This window comes from Ixodes scapularis, unplaced genomic scaffold (assembly GCF_016920785.2).
Source record: "Ixodes scapularis isolate PalLabHiFi unplaced genomic scaffold, ASM1692078v2 PGA_scaffold11__112_contigs__length_91849675, whole genome shotgun sequence".
In the NCBI taxonomy this organism is placed as follows: Eukaryota; Metazoa; Arthropoda; class Arachnida; order Ixodida; family Ixodidae; genus Ixodes; species Ixodes scapularis.
Genome location: NW_024609837.1, coordinates 31615647 through 31633355, shown reverse-complemented (window position 1 = coordinate 31633355; position 17709 = coordinate 31615647).

Sequence of the window (17709 nt, the reverse complement as noted above, 5' to 3'; positions counted from 1 at the left end):
AAGACAGATGGTGTCTAAAAACTGTATTTTGTATTATGTACTAGAAGAGTGGCAGCGACTTAATCGGTAAATACCTGATGCGCATCGATGCCACATTTGCAAGGACAACTTAAGAAAGCATTGATATCGCATTCCCTCTAATGCCCGTGTCCCACTAGAGCGACCGACAGAAACAAAAGACAGCGACAAGCCTCAAACCCATGCAGCATGCCCGCGATGGTACCTTTGGCAGGCGTTTAGTCGTTCGGTGCTCGTGAAGTATGCACGAGCGATTGCAAGCCTGTCAAAGATACCCTCGCGTGCATGATGCTTGTGTTTGAGCATAGCCCCCCTTTGTTCTACCAATCCTCTCAAATCGCGAAAGACTCTGGTTTGAGGCTTGTTGCTGTCGTTTGTTTCTGTCTGTCGCTCTAGTGGGACACGGGCATAAGAGTGTCGCGCAGCATTCAAACCTACTCTCCTCGTGTGAATACGTCAATCTACAGTAGTCATCAAATTTACACGAAACACACAAACACCGTCCTTTTTTTTTCCATGGGACCACTATACACTGGCGGCAGCCGAGCAACGGTTTCGCGACGTAGACTTAAACAAACCACCAAAATGCCACGTCAGGAAGCAGCTGTTCTGTGTCCTACTAGACAGCGCTGCCATGAAAGAAGACATAATATGCACGCTCCATATAAATTTGGTGAGCACCGTACGTGCGAAGTGACCAATGAGTACGATGATAAATACTAACTCCCGAGCGTTTCCCTCAATTATTTTTCTTTCTCGTTAGACATTATAGTTTCAGCTGCGTTCTTGAAGTGGATATGTTGCTCGATGTCCTAAAACCTCGGTCGAACCTCTCTAACATCGCACAAACGCCACGGTGTTCACAACAGACATGATTACAAAAGAATGGGATGGAAGCCTATAACTGATTGGTCTTGGTTCCATTCACCACATTATTATGCGAAACCATTAACTGTTCCACGAAGCGCAGCCGGCGGCGTCTGTAACCTCGAAAAATGGAACATAAAAACACGTAACCGCGAAAACCGGCACCTAAATGGCGGAGACGTGTCATATCAGATGCGTTGTCACGGAAGCCTGTGCGGTCGCTCGAAGTCAAAGCGGACGCGCCTCGGAAATTAAAAAAAAAAAAAAGAAACAAGGAAAAGGACGTCAACGCAGAAGCACTGACGTCAGCGGGCTCGCTCAAGGTCAAAGCGAACGCGCTCCAGAAATAAAACATAAAGAAAAGCACAGCAACGCAATGCTTCGTCATGGAAGCCGTCGTGAAGCCAGCAAGGTTCGCCGCGCCTGCGCAGTGGCGGAGCGTGATGTCACTGCCGCAGCGCCGTGTGCGATAAGAAGACGTGGCGCTCTGCTTCTGAGAATAGGCAGCGTGTAGGCGACATCCACCATCGTTGTCAAATCTCGGAATGCATGGCGGGGCGATCTGCGCGGCGCATCGCCGCACTCGCTGCCGGCGCTGTGGCCGCTTCTGCTCCTCTCGACGCCGAGAATGCTTTCGCATTCACAACTCATAAGAAGTGCTTAGGCGACCTCGGAATTTCTTTTATTCTATCGTACTTATTTGTTTTAATAAAAGCAACGAGGCGAAGACTCCAAGTGTAAGGTATTAACTCCGCGGGCGCCGACGTTTCAACGTCTAAACTTAAAGGCCGAGGTTCGACCTCAGTTTTCTGCGGGGAAAATAATCCTCTTAGCGCTTGCCTCTCCAAAGCGGTGACGGAAGCCAAGTTGGAACAAGGTAAAGAGTGGAGACGATGTAGAAAAGGAGGAGACGGACAAAACTGGAAAGCGCGAAGAGTACGTCGGACGTTGGTTTGGTTGAGCTGTCTCGGTAGAATGTATAAAATGACACGAACCAAAAAGCAAACAAGCGAAGAGAGATGAACTTTGATCTTCAATTGAAAGCTGGTCGATTAGAAGAGAGGTGAACGGAAGCGTAGCAAAAAAACGTCCGCGCCCAAAAAAAAGTTGCATAAAAAAATGGTGTCCTACTCTATTTATAAATATCCATGCAATTAATAGTTTATTGCACTCGATCGAATTCACACCAGGCGTGCAGGCGACAAGGAAATAAATTAAAACATGACAGGCTTATTCTCTACGAGTCTGAATGAATCTTTTATTACCTTGCCACCATTGGCCTGCGCATTTTTGACCGATTTGCCAATATAGGGGTTAATTAATTCGTATCACATTTTTATTATCTATCACATTTCACTCTACGAGTGTTTTCATTGGTACTTAGTTTTTCGATCACTTATGTGTAGCGCATTTCATTTTATTTCTTAAACAGTTTTGTGTTTTACATTTGCTCTTATATTTTTATAATTTTACGTTATTTGTTTATATTTCCGAGAAACTAAATTAATCATACTATATTACTTATCAAAGTTACAAAAATAAGTCACTTAGTTCAACCTTTGTGGCACCAGATACTCCTTGGCCATTGAGTAAATGATGAATTTAGACTTCGTGCATGGTTTAAATACATAAAGAGAATATTTCTTAAAGGACTATTACTTCATTCCTCTTTACAAGCTACATTCCACACGCGGTAAAAATTCAAACGAAACCTATATCGTTTGTCACCGTAGACAAGAGCGAACACATATTGCATTTATACACTGGCATGACGAGTCTCTCGTGGATAAATACAAAATTATGTGTAGATATTCAATTACCTATGATAATACTTGGTTTGGCTGCCTCTTAACTGGGTTGCGCGCCTTTAGGCAAACGTCAATTTTGACCACAGCTTGGAAGGCACGTCTATAGATGCCTTGCATTTTCTGTGCTGTTGGGAAGCGCGTTTTGAAACGCTCGCTCGTTTTAGCATGTAGGGAGGATGCGCCATCTATCCTCGTGCACCAGACACAATTTTAGTTGTAAAAACGATGCGTACATGGCAGCAGAAAACAAAAGTTGAAGGTCTCTGTATGACACCTTTGACTGTATGTGTGGAAGATGCAAATGCCAGCGTCCCTTGACCGACGAAAAAATCGCTGAGCTGCTGCAAAACACTCCCAAGGACTCCGACTGCGATGTTGATTTGTCGAGTTCAAGTGAATTCTTCTCGGGATCCGACACGGAAATTGAAGATGGCACAGCAGAACAATTGTTTATGGCAACACCATCAAATGCGGGGGTCTGCTCCAACCTGGCAAGACGCCGGCAAGGTGAAAGATCCATTTCGGATTGTTGGAAGTGCCGGGGTGCACAATCAACTTGATATAAATAAATTTGTTTTAGGTTTTGAGATTATTGTAACACGTTCGAAAGCTAAAACACTTAAAAAAAACTCGCTATTTTACAAATTTTTTGGGGAAAAAAGGTTCCCGGTTAAGGGTTTTAAAGCAAGTTTCTTATATTAGCATAACAGCTGGTATTTAAAAACGGTGGATTCATATTCTTTTCAGATTTGGCACCTGATCACGTATAAAAAATGTAGCTATCTTATTATCCCGCGGTCAAAATATTTTAATTTTGATGCTGTCCAAGACCGGTGTTGCTTTCTTATTATACTTTAGTTAACGGTCACTACACTCTACCCGGAGACAATTGATTGCCGGGTCCTCAGCTGCATTTCTTCATTCGATCCGTTTCTATTCGCAAAGTCCTCAGCGACAAATTACGAACGTCCAGATGCCGTCTAGCTAAAAGGACTCGCAGGTGGCATCATCTGTTTGTTTTCTTTTTCTATTATTCCCTTCTTCTCCATCCCGCGTGGGGGGGGGAACAATTAGCACCGCCTGGCAACCCATTCATTAGCCGCGATTAGCGGCGTCCTGACTTTCCGGATCGGGCTCCGGAGTTCCACTTCCGGCTTGCTTACTTCCGGAGTGCTCTCGGAGAACTGCGGGAACTGACGTTTTATTTATTTTTTTTTTTTCGAGGGTGGAAACGAGGAGGGGAAAAAAAGAGGGGGGGGGGGGGGGCAGAGGTCCTCTCCAATATAGTAGTTTGCGTCTCAATAAGGTATGTAAGGCGCGGGGTGAGCTCGCGTTCCAGTCAAGACTTGATCAAGCCGATAGAACAGACACTAGAGTGCGTTCTACATGACGTCCGGCAGCAGCTGCGCTAGAATACAGGCTTTTGCCCGTTGCTTAAAATGTAATGGATTACAATTACAAGTTACCAAGCCTCAAATGTAACAGATTGCCGTTACAAATTACTTGTGCTGAAATGTAACGGATTACTTTACTCGTTACTTTACCAATTCTTTTCACGTTACTTTTCCCGTACACCTATCTAGGAAACATTAGAAACAATTTTGATGTTGTCAAGAATGTTCTGTAGCACTGCTTTCCATTTCTCATACGCTTGCATTATGGTAGTCCTTGTAAAAATGAAATACATTATTTGAGAGAAAGAATGTAGGTGCACTTCGTTCACCAGTAAGCTGACAAGGCACCGAAAGCTGCAACCACAGCCGCCATCCCGCTAGCTTACGTCGACCGGAAATGATTCCTGGAATTCTGCAGACAAAGGTAGTGGTGCGCATGCTCAGTAGCAGCGTCTACCTGCGCTAGGAGATTCGGAGGTAAGGAACCGGCCTACGAAACCTCCCTTTTTAAACTGACATTTCGAGCGTGAGCGCAACGAGCGCAACGTCTCAAAGCTGTGGTCAGGTGCCTGTAGCTTTGTGCAGGTGGCGAGAGACGTCGATGAATTTGGAAAGGGTGAAACGGTGTAAAAGTCAAAAAACAAATACATACGAAGATATTTCTTTTCAGGGTTGCCAAGTTGGGCTATAAATAGTCAAATTGGGCAAATTTTATTTGCAGTTCGGGGGGAAAAAGAGGTAGTTGGCTATTTGGCTAGTATTGGTCTATTTCTGACCCGTGCTGGGCACACCAAAATACCTCAAAGCATTTGGGATTATAGGTTCAAATATCGTATTTTTAAAGCAAGTTACATAAACATTTGGCGCTTCAATCTGTTAACCCTGATGAGTATGCGACAACAAACGAATTCGTGACCTCTTTGCGCACCTTGTGCAATTGTTTACACACGAATCTTGTCCCAACTCGTGTGCTGTTCTATCTCAACCAGTGACGGCGCAATTCCTTGCGGCCCCAACAGCACCTGTTCTGCGCATTCTTTAGGTTGGCGTGCACCTATACTTTGTATCTACTTCCACATTTTTTCCCGTGATGTCATCCTGGTCACCATGCCCCGATACTAAGCGCCCCATTAATACAGTGGAAGGTATGTTGTCTTGCGCTTGTACGAGCGTTTCAGGAAGTTCGCCGAACGTGCAAGGGACGCCATTTCTGGGGCATTTCGGCACCGCTGCAGAGCACGCAACACTGTGCAACGCTACAGCAGAACGCGTGTTCAGCCAGGCCACCCTCACAAACACGGACTTGGGAAACAGGATGTCGATGGAAACGCTAGGGAACATTTTGTATGTTAAATTCGGACTGTGCGGCAAAGAGCTGTGCTGCAAGGACTATGTTCCTTCAGAGGTTTTTCTGGCACGTTTTAATGCCGCGTGCTCTGTCGTTGGTTCTGCGAATTAGTAATGCTAGTGGTGTGAATATTCCTATTTGATCTGTAAATGTATAATGTGTCTTTTGTGTTTAAAATAAACGTTTCAAATGGTCAGTTTTGTTTTGGATATTTTTGGGCTGTATCTAGTAGACATTTGGCGGGTCAGAGCAAACACCTGAGGTAGAGCCTACCCGCCGTTGTAGTCTTGACCTTTTCTTTTCCCCTCATATTTATGTATGTCTTGAATGTTTTTCTGGTGTTTCTAGTGACCGGTCATACAAAATCGTGTTTTCATTTCGGTCATTCTCCTCTTCACGATGTTCTCAATTTTGTTGTACTTGCTCCATCTTTGTGCTGCTGAATTTCCTGCTCATGTTTCTCCAGTTCCGTATTGTATTCATATTTTCAAATAGTAGCGAGTAATTAAAGTTACCAATATTTTGTAACGAAATTACACTACGAATTGCTGGCGCAAAAAGTAACGTAGCAATCGCAAAATTACTTAAAAAAGTAACAGATTACAAGTAATCCGTTACTTGTAACGGATTACTTCAAAAGTCTGCTAGAATCTGATCCGGCCGATCAACCAGCACCAAAAAGGCATAAGGGACTGCGCTCGTCGCCTTGGCGTTTTTAGAGCGCCAAGTCAGGCGCCAGGCGTCACATGGTACTTGGACGGGGATCACGTGGTTTTGTTGACGATGGCGGCAGTGGTCTGTGGTGGTGTGCGGGGTGTGTTGAGACGGCGATTGACATGTGGTTCTACAAAGGGCTTGTGCATTCGATGGTGCGAGGATTACAACGGACGGGACGACATTTGTTTGTAACCGTAACAGGAAAAGTCGCCGTGTGAAGTATCCCCAGTGCTTTTACGAGATCATAAATCTCGCGGCGGTGATTCCGCTAAGCCTAACCGACGAAGAAACAGTTCGCAGAGGTCCCCGTTGTTTTGCGGGTTTTTCGGTCGCTTCAATAAATTTTCAGTTTGGGTAAAAGTGCGTTCGAGGGTTTGTGTTGTAAAATAAAGGGAAAACCGAATCTGATGCACAGTCATTTGTGTCACATGGCGATATGTGTTGTATCCTGCTTCCACAATGTTTCGCCGTGAGAAAAATACGGCTCACTAGCCATTTTATATTTGCCTGCTCGGCCGTACGCATGACCGCTATCGCAGCGCGTTCACTGTCGAAAACGCGATGAGTTGACAACTCTTTCCAAGCATTGGCTTTCGTTCTGTTCTGCAAAAATCAATTCGCAAACTGCAGTTTTTTTTTTTTCACACCGATGCGTAAAACAATTTACGTCTCAACCGCTATTTCATCACGTTGCGAGCGTAAACTTTGCTCAATCGTCCACCGTACGCTGTACGATCGTGTTGTTTTCAATGCGTTACCAATGTCAAGAGTCTTAAATCCGTGACTGGTCTGGGAATCTCGGAGCGCTCTGAAGCCAGCAGTTGTGATCGGCTGAAAAGGATCCCGAGTAGCTCCGGCGGCGAGAAGGGGCGCTTTGCTGAATCACGGTCAGAGGAGAGAAGCGACCACTTGAATACACTATCAGACGGCGTGCTAGAGAGCGCTCTGAGAGGGATGAACCTGCCGACGGAATACATTCCACTCCTCTCAAATACAATAGCCTCGGCGCGGACAGGTTTTCTGGGCTTGTCGAGAGCCATCTATCGTCGGGGAGGTCTCGGCTATCGATGATATTCATGTTCTACATACCAAATTCATTGTTGTGGAAATGCGCGAGACACGTGCCGCGCGCCACTTCTAGAATAACATGGCGTCTCGACTCTAGCTCAGTGGTGCGCTAAATACTTTGCTGCACTGTGCCGCTATGATCTTCCCAAGGATCGCACGTTCCACGTGCCTCGTGCATCGGCGCACCTTGCGCTACTTTTGAAACATGAACGGGCTTGTGGAACCGGAGACGACACCGCCGCGGCCGCCGCGAACATCCACGTGCACTTGCGCGTGGACTGACGCGGACCTCCACTCTGTCAGCGGCGCTGTAGGCGTTCTGTCTAATGCAAATGAGCAGAGTGGAATGTATTCCCCCTAGTAAAGTATTTGCTGCCGATCAGGCCACAGCACTCTCTTCCCACCACACAATTTCGCGCGCTCTGGAAAAAGCGCTCGAGAGCGCGCAGAAAGAACCACGCGAATTCGCCATTTAATGGCATCTGACTGTAGCAGTGTTTGTTATCGCTGTTATTTATTTGTGAAATAAAAGAAACGGCAACTTTAGCAATATCTTGTTCGTACTATAACTGTATGCCGATACGCGCTTCTCCCTTTGCAAGATACACGTGTTTCTAAAGCATTAACACAATACTACCGTGTGGTGTAAAATACAGTATGAATACACTGTCTGAGGTGTGTCCGTGCATTACGTTCTTTTCACAGGTCATACAAAACCTGTCTGTAGACGAGTTCTAAGCATACATGTAAATCAAGCAATCCTGCTTCGAACATGCAGATGATTCTGACATCATATCTTCGGCGAACACAGTATCTTGCAACTCATATAAAGACACTAACCGCCCGCCCAAAGATTTTTGTTTTTTTGCCAGACGATTTAGTATGGTGTCTGACGACTACCCAATTAATATCTTGCTGCAGCATCACGTATATTTTTATTTAAGTAAAAGAACAAGAACGCAACTACTCGAAACCAAAACTGGACTGAGGGAGGAAGGAGAAATGTAGAGGAGGAGAGAGTTGCTGAAGGTCACGTGGCTACACACGACTGCGTTTTTCTTTTTTTCTTTGTTTTCCGGTCGTGCGAGGCAGCCGAAATACGCGGACGTCGCACGAAATATGCGAAAGTCGAGAATATTGTGCGTGACGTTTCTGCCTTTTTTTTTTAAGCTTTCAAGCTAGAAATTGGCACGTGATCACGGAGAAGAAAGTAAGGGCGACTCAATTCGGCCAGTTCTTGATCGACGGTTTTCGGGCGGAAAGAAAGTGAGTTTCGAGCCGCAAATTTGTTCAGAGTAGTTGGGCTCTCATATGTCATGTACAAATAAAAACCTTCGCGAGCACAAATACCCTGTAAGTGTGCCTTTAAAGGGTTGACTATCGCATGGGAAGAGGTAACGGCGTGGTGCGTTTCATAAGACGCCCACACTGTATAAGATTTCGTTCCACGGGTGCAGCCAACGACAAATACTGCTTGAGTCACAAATATCAAGTCCTTTTCAGCTACCTTCGATACACACGGACATTGTTGTCAACCCATGGGATGCGGACATACGAAATAATTACAGATAACCATTATTTCTAAGCTTCTATAACGCATGGAGAGCTAGATTTAGGGAAAGGTAGTCTAAATTTATTTACAAGCCATTAAACCGTCAGTTTTGTTTTTCTTTTGTTTTTTTGTTTTTTTTTTTTTTTGTTTGGAGAACACATTTTATAGCTGTCTATTAATTATTCTCATTTGTTATTTTTTGGTTTTGCGGATTTTCCGCGTAAAGGGCGCAGGTAAAGGCGGGGTGCCTGACCAAGCCTCAACCACCTAAACTAAGCAGCAGCTCAAGATTGTTAAAAGCTAAAATTTCTACAAAACATTAAACAATTAAGAAAAGCAAGTGAAAACAGCAAGGAAAATTTAACACTACATTTATTTGGTAAAGAAATGTACACACCAGTAAATGTTAGACGTGTAAAAAGCAAAACAATTTAGACAGCAATGTTGTAAATCTCCTACATGCGGAAATAACAAAATCAGACAAAATTACAATGATGTCCGGTGACCCGACGAAACATGACGGCAGGTTACGTGACGTGATAATATCACGCGGCACAACGACTTGACACCGCGCGACAGGTCACGTGACGTCGCCATGTGACGTGACGTATCACACTGTCGTCGGGCTGTCACGTAATATATTGACGTCACGTGATGCGAATTTTTTTCCGCTAAATTTAACGGAGAATTGCACGAACGAACAAACGGAAACATGAACATAGTTTTTTGATAGGGCGTTTCCTTGAACGAAGAAACAAGTTTCTACGCTTTAATGGAACGGCAACTTCCACGCAAATCGATCCAAAAACCCATGTGTTCCATTAGTAAAAATCGGAGATCCCAACAGTTTTGTCCTCCCTTTAACATTAAAGCGCTCTGAAGAACAGACTAATAAGTAAAGAAAGCTAAAGAGATGTACAAAAAAAAAAAAAAAAAGAAACACAAGGAAGAAACAAAATTAAGGGCTGCGAAGGGGGCGCCAGGGAAAGCAAACACACAATCGTCTCAGGCGGATAAATTATAATTAAGAGTATTTGTAATGAGGACGCTGCGGGTAGGAACGTGGAAAAGAGAAGGAGCGAGGAAGGGGGTTAAACGTCGCACAATGAAGCGTCCCGTGACAGCCAAAAAATAATATCCCGACAAAGGCTAACCAACTAATCTAAAAATGAATATTTCAAAGCGGGGGCTGAGAGCTCGCACACGTTTGTCGGGGAAGAGTGAGCCTGTTTAGCCTTTACATTAACCGCGTCTTTATTTTATTTTCCTTTTTTTCTTTTCGGTGGTGTTCTTGTTATTAAAGCCGGTAAATAATAGGAACACTATAAAGAGGGAAACAGTAAAGCGCCGCGTGGAGTGGTAGGCCGCCGCAGCAAGCGTTGTAAAAGATACAGTCACGCCAAAATGCGCAACGCACTCGCGCGCGCTAATCAAAGGACCGCTATCGGGGTGTTAACAAACATGGTGTTTTTTTTTTTTTTTTTTTTGTTCCTATTATTTGGGAGGGTAAAAATGAGAAGGGCTGTAATGTATTCGTGTCTTCCTTTTCATCACTCTCGTACCGTTAAAAGACAGCGTCGCGTGGCGGTCTTTCCTTCCCCTTTTCTCTTAATCCCCTTTTCATGTTTTCATCTTCTCGCTCGCCAGTGTGCCCAAGCCCCAGTCTTGATGCCGCTAAATTTTCACCGCGCATCACACGTGCGTTCTGCCGCTTTTTTTTTTGTTTTTTTTTTATATAGTGATATATTTGTTTTGTTTTGTATCCCTTCGAACGATGGCGTCGTCACATTACCACGATGCTCGTCCAATCATATCATTACTAAATTAGCGCGCCATTATCGCGCCGCTGGTAACGCGAGACTACGTGGCGCGCCGAGATTGCGTGAGATAAGTGCGGGCGGGGAGATTGCGAATGGGCTAGAAAGAAAAGGAAAAAGTCAATAAAAATTGTTCACAATTCTTTTCTTCTTCTTTTTTTTTTTTTTTTTGACGCGTTAGGGTGATTGCGACCCAGTTTTCACAAAAACGGGTCCGATTTTATGTATTCAAAGTATAAATAACGATCATGCTAATGTTTAGGTGCTCGTGATGCAAGATGGTTTCATATCTTGTTAGCTTCACTATTTCAAGGTTAAATCGCAGTGAAATAACGGTCTCAAGAAATTAGAACCATATATTCTTCTTTTTTTATGTGACCAACGAAATCAGACGACGGAACGGGTATTCACCCTTCAGGTACATTGAAGGGACCATCACCCTTCGTACTCGAGGCGATAGAAAACAAAGACATAAAACACAATAAGCAAAGACCGGGGTGATTCGATCCATTGCAAATCTACGTGTCTTATTTGATGACGACGCGTCAATCATGATGTCCCTCTTTTGTGCCTCTTCCTTCTATAATTCGTACCCGGGATTGGCAGTGCTTCAACCAACAAGAAATAAAAAAATAAAACGCACGGCAACATAATAATTGCATTATAGTCGTGTGCAGTAAAATGTTAAACAAAAGACAGTGATGCTCGACTTCTCAATCACGTCCAAAGTTGACCTCTGCATTTTTTTCGTTTTACGATATCTTTGCTTACTTTTTGCTGTTTGATATTTTCAAACATTTCCCATGACTTTACGGTGCGCTTTTTGAACAAGTGAAAATCTTTCGTTTTCATATAAAATTATTATACACGTACCCCTCTGGCTATCACATGAAAAGTTTGAACAAAAAGGCAAGCATATCCGGCGCACTGAACAGTTCTAAAATGTCAGGTCGAGTTGACTTCGAATTTTCTCCATGCTGGTTCAATCGTGGCCAGCGACTGTTCCAAAACAGGACTGGTAATTCGGGCTCGTTTATGTTCATCAAGTTGATCCCCAATCACCATTGTTGATCCTCAAAGGGATCAAAGTTACTCCCCCAATTATAGATACGACGGCGCTCAAGGGACCATAATTAACCCCTGAAAGGTTAAACTTAGTCCCTGATGCCCTACTGTAGGGATCAAAAATACTCCTTTTAGCGGATCAAAGTTTTGACCTCAAGGGATCAATGGAAAGAGACTAAAAAAAAAAGGAAGGGACTAAACCACGGTTTTGCCGTTTCGGGGGGATCACTTTCAGTGACATCGATTTAGTTCCCAAAAAGAACGAAGTACTACTCCTTTTTTTAAGAGTGTAGGGCGGGAACGGAAGAAAACCCGTAGGCAGATCTGTCAGTACGCAACTATATATATATATAAAAAAAAATCTCCGATATTACTGAACTACATTTTACTTTGAGTTCGGTTGAACTAGCTAGTGTAAATATTACAAACGTAATCAAGCCCTTTAGGATATCTAAAGCTGCTGTCCGAAACACCATTATTTTGTATCTTTAAAATACTCAAGATGGGCGTTCCTGCCATTCAGATCTGGGCTTTAGAACGCAACGCGAGCCTGCTCGACGCCAAGGACGATCGTCCGCCTAAATTCTTCTGGAGGGGCGGGCTCAACAGAGGTGAACGACCGCTTCAAGTGCAGCGCTGCGCGCGCGACGAACAGGCGTCAAGAGAGAACGCCTCAAGTGCAGGCGTGAGGAAAAATGGGCGCCACGAAGGAGTCATTTCCACCGCGTCAAAAGTGGTTGCTGCGTGCACCTCACTTTAGACCTACCGACTCGGGAATTCGTTTTTAATACGTAGAGGTTTATACATTTATACATTGTTCACACCCACATATAAATGAAACGTTTTCTAGCATCATGCTCGATATCCGCCAGGATGGTATTCTTGCATCAAGAGACTCGTCCAACCAATAGATACAAATCACTCTGTTTGGTGTCTAAACAAATCGCCAGGGCAGTCGAAGTTGGCTGGAAGAACTCACTGTAGCGGCCAACATGTCGCTGAGAAAGTTGTCTTCTTCGATTGTTTGGTGTCGTTCTAATTCACTGTCACATTCATTTATTTCTAAAATGCCAGCTATATCTGCGTTTTCTTTTTTGCGTACTTCTAGTAGACCAGAAAGGGTATGAAGATGATAGCACGTAAAAATTAATGCAATTGTTACTTAATTTTTTTATTAACACGACACGTGATGGCTTCAGCGTATTTTATTTGAAGCACTTTTTACGCATCAACATTCCTATACGTGTGTTTCTCTCTGCTATAGAATTAACAAATTATTAACAATCCTTTTTACCTCCAATTATTACTAGAGGTCTTTTATGCCTTGTTTGTACCCAAAATTGATAGTATATATTTTTGTTGTTTCTTTCCATGAAACTCGAGGCCAGAGGTTATTCCGTACATCCACAAGGTTGCCCACAATCTAAAGAAAGTTGCAAGCAAGTACGTTGTTCCTGTTGTGTTCTCTGGCCCAAAGAAGTTGGCTGGGTTGTGCTCCCGCATTTCTGATGAGAAGGCAAAAGTGCCATGCGACAAGAAACACGTCACCCCTTACGTGGACTGCACAGTGGATGTGGTCTACGAAATCCCACTCAGTTTTTGTAAGGTATACATCGGTCCAGACGGGGCGGTGCATCAATGACCGAGCACGAGAGCACGCATTATTAATAAAAATTAAATATGGCTCGCATTTGCCTATGCATTGCTACACGTGTGGCAGTGTTCCGCGACTTCAGCAGATAAGGATTCTGGGGAGAAGCCGAGAGAGGGTCGTTCGAGAGCTATTGGAAACGTTCTTTATCAACAAAAAAAAGGTGGGACGGCATGTGTCAGCGAAAGTCCTATTGTACTTGATAGTAATGAATTCCAGTTTTTGAATGATAGGGTACAAAATAATCAACTTTTATGTGGTGCTGCTTTGCCTGTCGTGTGTATATATATGCTTGCTTTTCCTGAGTAGAACTAGTGGAAAGTTAGCGCTTTACGTGTATACTTCTTGTCCTTTCCTTTTTTGCGCTATTTCATATGTTTAACTAAGATGAACCAACTAGCACAACAACGTACCCTACTAAACTTCGTCGAGGAATGGACGTGAGCCATTTCGCTGTCCAGTGTCACTGTACTTGGATCTTCGTTTTCAATAATATTTGACTTTCTTGTCTTTTTCTGGCGCGTTGTAAAATATAGAGGAAGACCAACTCGCCATGAGGCTACGAGCAAAGGCTTTTACAGGTGCACCTCTCTCGTTGTTTATAAGACTATATGCAGAAAGAAGAAAAGACGAATGCAACGCAGTTTAGTATATTCCACCCTACAAAGGGCGCAGCATAAATCATACAACAAAGTGTTCCCCAGTTTTGAATTCCTTTAAATATTCAGTTGTTCTATTGAAATATCTACTGTTTCCTTCTTTCCCCCGTTACCAGAGAAAGGAGAGAGGTAGAGTAGCTTTGGAAGATAATATTCCTGAGTTGGACCTCGCGGAAAGAGGTCTTTCTAGAGTCGCAAACTCACGCCTGGCTTTAGAAAGGCTGCGACTGAATCCTCTCACTGTTTCACCTGTTCCTCTACTCCTTCATTTTTTTTTTCTTCTCACGACTTTTCGAGCGTTGTAATGGAATCCATACATCGGGATCCGGTGCCCCAAAAAAGTCGATTATCTTGGCGACACGTCAGTCTACGCCCCGAAACCTTCAGGGAGGTTGCTCTGAGACTTGTCCTTCCTAGCTTCTGATTTCTTGTTTTTGTCCCATCTTACCTAAAGTAAAATGGGTCAAACAACAAGCTACCTCATTTTGTTTCTTTGAATGCCCAAAGACCAACACACGGTCATCTTTCTTTTTCTTTTTCTAATCGGGCTGGACACAAGATTTTTAAGCGAGCATTTGTTGTAAACGCGGTCACAAAATGATTTTTTACTTTCACGAAATACTGGAAATAAAGTATCCTTTGCTCATCGTAACTGACCAAACAAGTATTGGTAGTCAATAAAAGCAATAACAAAAAAACTTAAAAGAACGAGGAGGGTACACAAAATTAGAACATATGGCCACGTGATCTGGTTCAGGTTGTGTCTCACCAGTGCACACCATACCCACACGCCGGAGTGGTCAATCCACAGGGTACGCGCTCTGTGTGCAGATATTGTTAAGCTAAGGCAATTGTTTCAACGCAGCGATTTCATAAAATATACAACCCCAATTTTTACGTAAGTTTTGATTGTAACAACGTCCCTGTCTAGTACAACACGGCACTGATCGTGTTTAGCCTCATCTGACTGTAATAATCCTGGGAACATTCTCGAACTGTGTCAACATTGTGATCAACATTATTCCATGAACTAGCAAAAAAAAATACCAAAGGAAATAGTCAAATTTTGTCAACTGAAAGAATCCGGCGACAAGAAAGCTGTTTGAATTGCATAAGGTGGGAATACACTAGTGTCAAAGCCATGTTAAAAAAAAAAAAAAAAAACATCGTCTGAGATACATCACACACAAACCCAATAATGTTTAAAAAATACTTCAGAAGCTCTTTGGACGTTTCAGAAACTTTCAGTAATTAGTATCGAAAATTCCCCGGTCACTTCTTTGAAACGGTTACACGTCCATATTATAAAGAAAGACAAACGCCGACATTGGACCGCCCACAGACACCTCAGCTGTTGTGGCAACCCGTACAACCATTGTTCAAGCACATCTTCTTTGTGGCAATTGGGTCACCTGCAAGAGTACAAAAAGGTCGTTCACAAGTATATCGTGACTCGTGCGCGCGCGAGCAATACATATATATATTTTTTTCGCACAAAGGGACTATGTTTTTAGCGGACCACACACTGCAAATCGGAATCTACAGAATGCCGATATTAGAGACCCCTGTGTTCTTTTATTACCCCATCCCCTTCTCCCTTAATATGCATGCCTGTGCTCGAATCGGCAAGACAAAAGCACGAAAGAATTGCCGTCGTTGACGTCGACAACTTCTGGTGACTGCGATCTGCATACCGATGAGTGTGCCCTGGACAAGCTCGACACTCGACGATGACACCTCGGAGGCCCACCCTTCGCCGCTTCGGAGCCCGACTGCCACTCCGACGCCGTTGTTGACCGAGCAAACTTCTTCAGGTGGCCTCCGCCCTTCTGTTTGCAGGTGCATCACTCTGTCGCTTCGAGAAAGCCCTGCCCGGAGGACTCGCGCCATCTGTCACCGAACACGCAACAAGGGCGAGTGAACCAGAAAATCGAGAGCACACTCCGAGGTGGCTGCCAAGCGGAACCGGGAAGAGGTCGAAGCGTCAACTGAGAGGGGGTACAAGGCGAACCCAGAGGTGCAAGCGCGGTGGCCAAAGTCGTAGTGTAGGGAAGCACAGCGGATCTTTCGCTCTAATGGAGTCGAAAAAATCGGCGCCTGCACATAGAAAGTTCGAACTTTCATGGAATGTGCACTGAGCACGTCAGTTTTACCGGGTAAAATTTCAATGCGTAACCTTTTTTCTATAAAAAATGATGCAAGACATTTGACTAAGCCGACGTTGATCGCGTTCGCAGACGACCCGCCGCTAGGGAGCCTAGATTGTAGAGGAGCTCCATCTAAAATCTTGGGGAGTGTTCGCAATTTAATGCCAGACGCCTCCCGCGCCGATCGGTCGCAAGTGCCTACGCGCTGCGTTGTCTCGTGGCCAGGAAGAAAGCAGGCGGAAAGGCAGAGACCGCAGAGACGCTCGCAAACAATCAAAACGTCTTGCTCGCTGCTCACAAAAAAAAAAAAATAATAAATAAGCGACAAAATGTTTAATTATACGCCAATACTTGCAGCACTTACAAATTTGCGAATTCTGCTCTCGTGTCACTGGTGGCACATCGCTGGAAACGGAAATACAAGTTGCCTACTGTATTCTCATCCACCACAGTGGCAGTTCTATGGTCCGTCCCGTCTTCGCATGAACTGTGAGATGGAAGGCTATGAGCGCCATCTGCTTTATTTTAAACACGTTCCTGAACTGCCAACAATCGCTTGTCACCTCTGCTACAGTGCATGTCAAAACAAGACTAACTACAGTCCAGAATTTAAACAAGACGTACCCTTCGTCCACTGAGCCTATGAGGTTCCCCCGGAGAGTTCCAATTGAGGACTTGCCGACGTATTCATGGGCTTCCTTCCGGTTTTTAAGTAAGGAGTCCTCCGCGAACACAAGAGGGATCGGAAAACACGCTAAGGGTGCTTGTGTGCTTTTTTTCTTTTTATTTTTTTTTCTCCTTTTTTTCCTTTTCTACCACGGTAGACGCGGATCGCTCGCTGGGTGTAGACGGAGGGTTTTAGCGGCGGAAATGGAGATTATGCACGAGGAGCTTCTGCTCGAGGAGTTCTCTGCGGGGGCTCTGTCCATCGCTCGCGAGGAGGGAGAGGAGGTCATCTGAGACGTTACGTTCCTTTTATGTTGCGTCTGTTTTAGAGCGCAGCTCTTAAGCCTAGTTCACATGCAGCGGTTTTGGCCCTAGAGCGGCGCGATTTCTGCCGTTGCGGCGCTCTGGCCAGCACCAGCAATTCTGCGGCACGAGCGCCGCGACGGCAGAAATCGCGCCGCTTAAAGGGCCGCCCACACTAGCGAGAAAACGCGCGTGGCCCGCCGATCGCGGCAAGTAACAAAATGTCGCCGAAGCACAGTCAGCGCCACGAGCGCGTGCAGAGACACGCCCTTTATCTTCCCGCTTAACCGATTTATCGGCGCGCCGGGCGCGTTTTCTCGCTAGTGTGGGTGGCCCTTTAGGGCCAAAATCGCTGCATGTGAAACACGCTTTAGGCGCTCGTTCCCATGTTTCGCGGCGTTGCCGTCGCCGTCGGCGTAACCGCGCGCGTTGTATTATGGGACGTCACAGACCTATGCACCAATTCAATTCCCCGCTAAATTTAACGAAGAAACTGAATTTGTGTGTACACTCTAAGAAATTCCTGCGCGTCTACTTAGCCGCAAAACACTCGAAGAACCAATCTCTGCGATTTACGAAATCAGCTCGGCCAATGACGTGGCGGAACATCTGTTTAGACCTCAAAATTA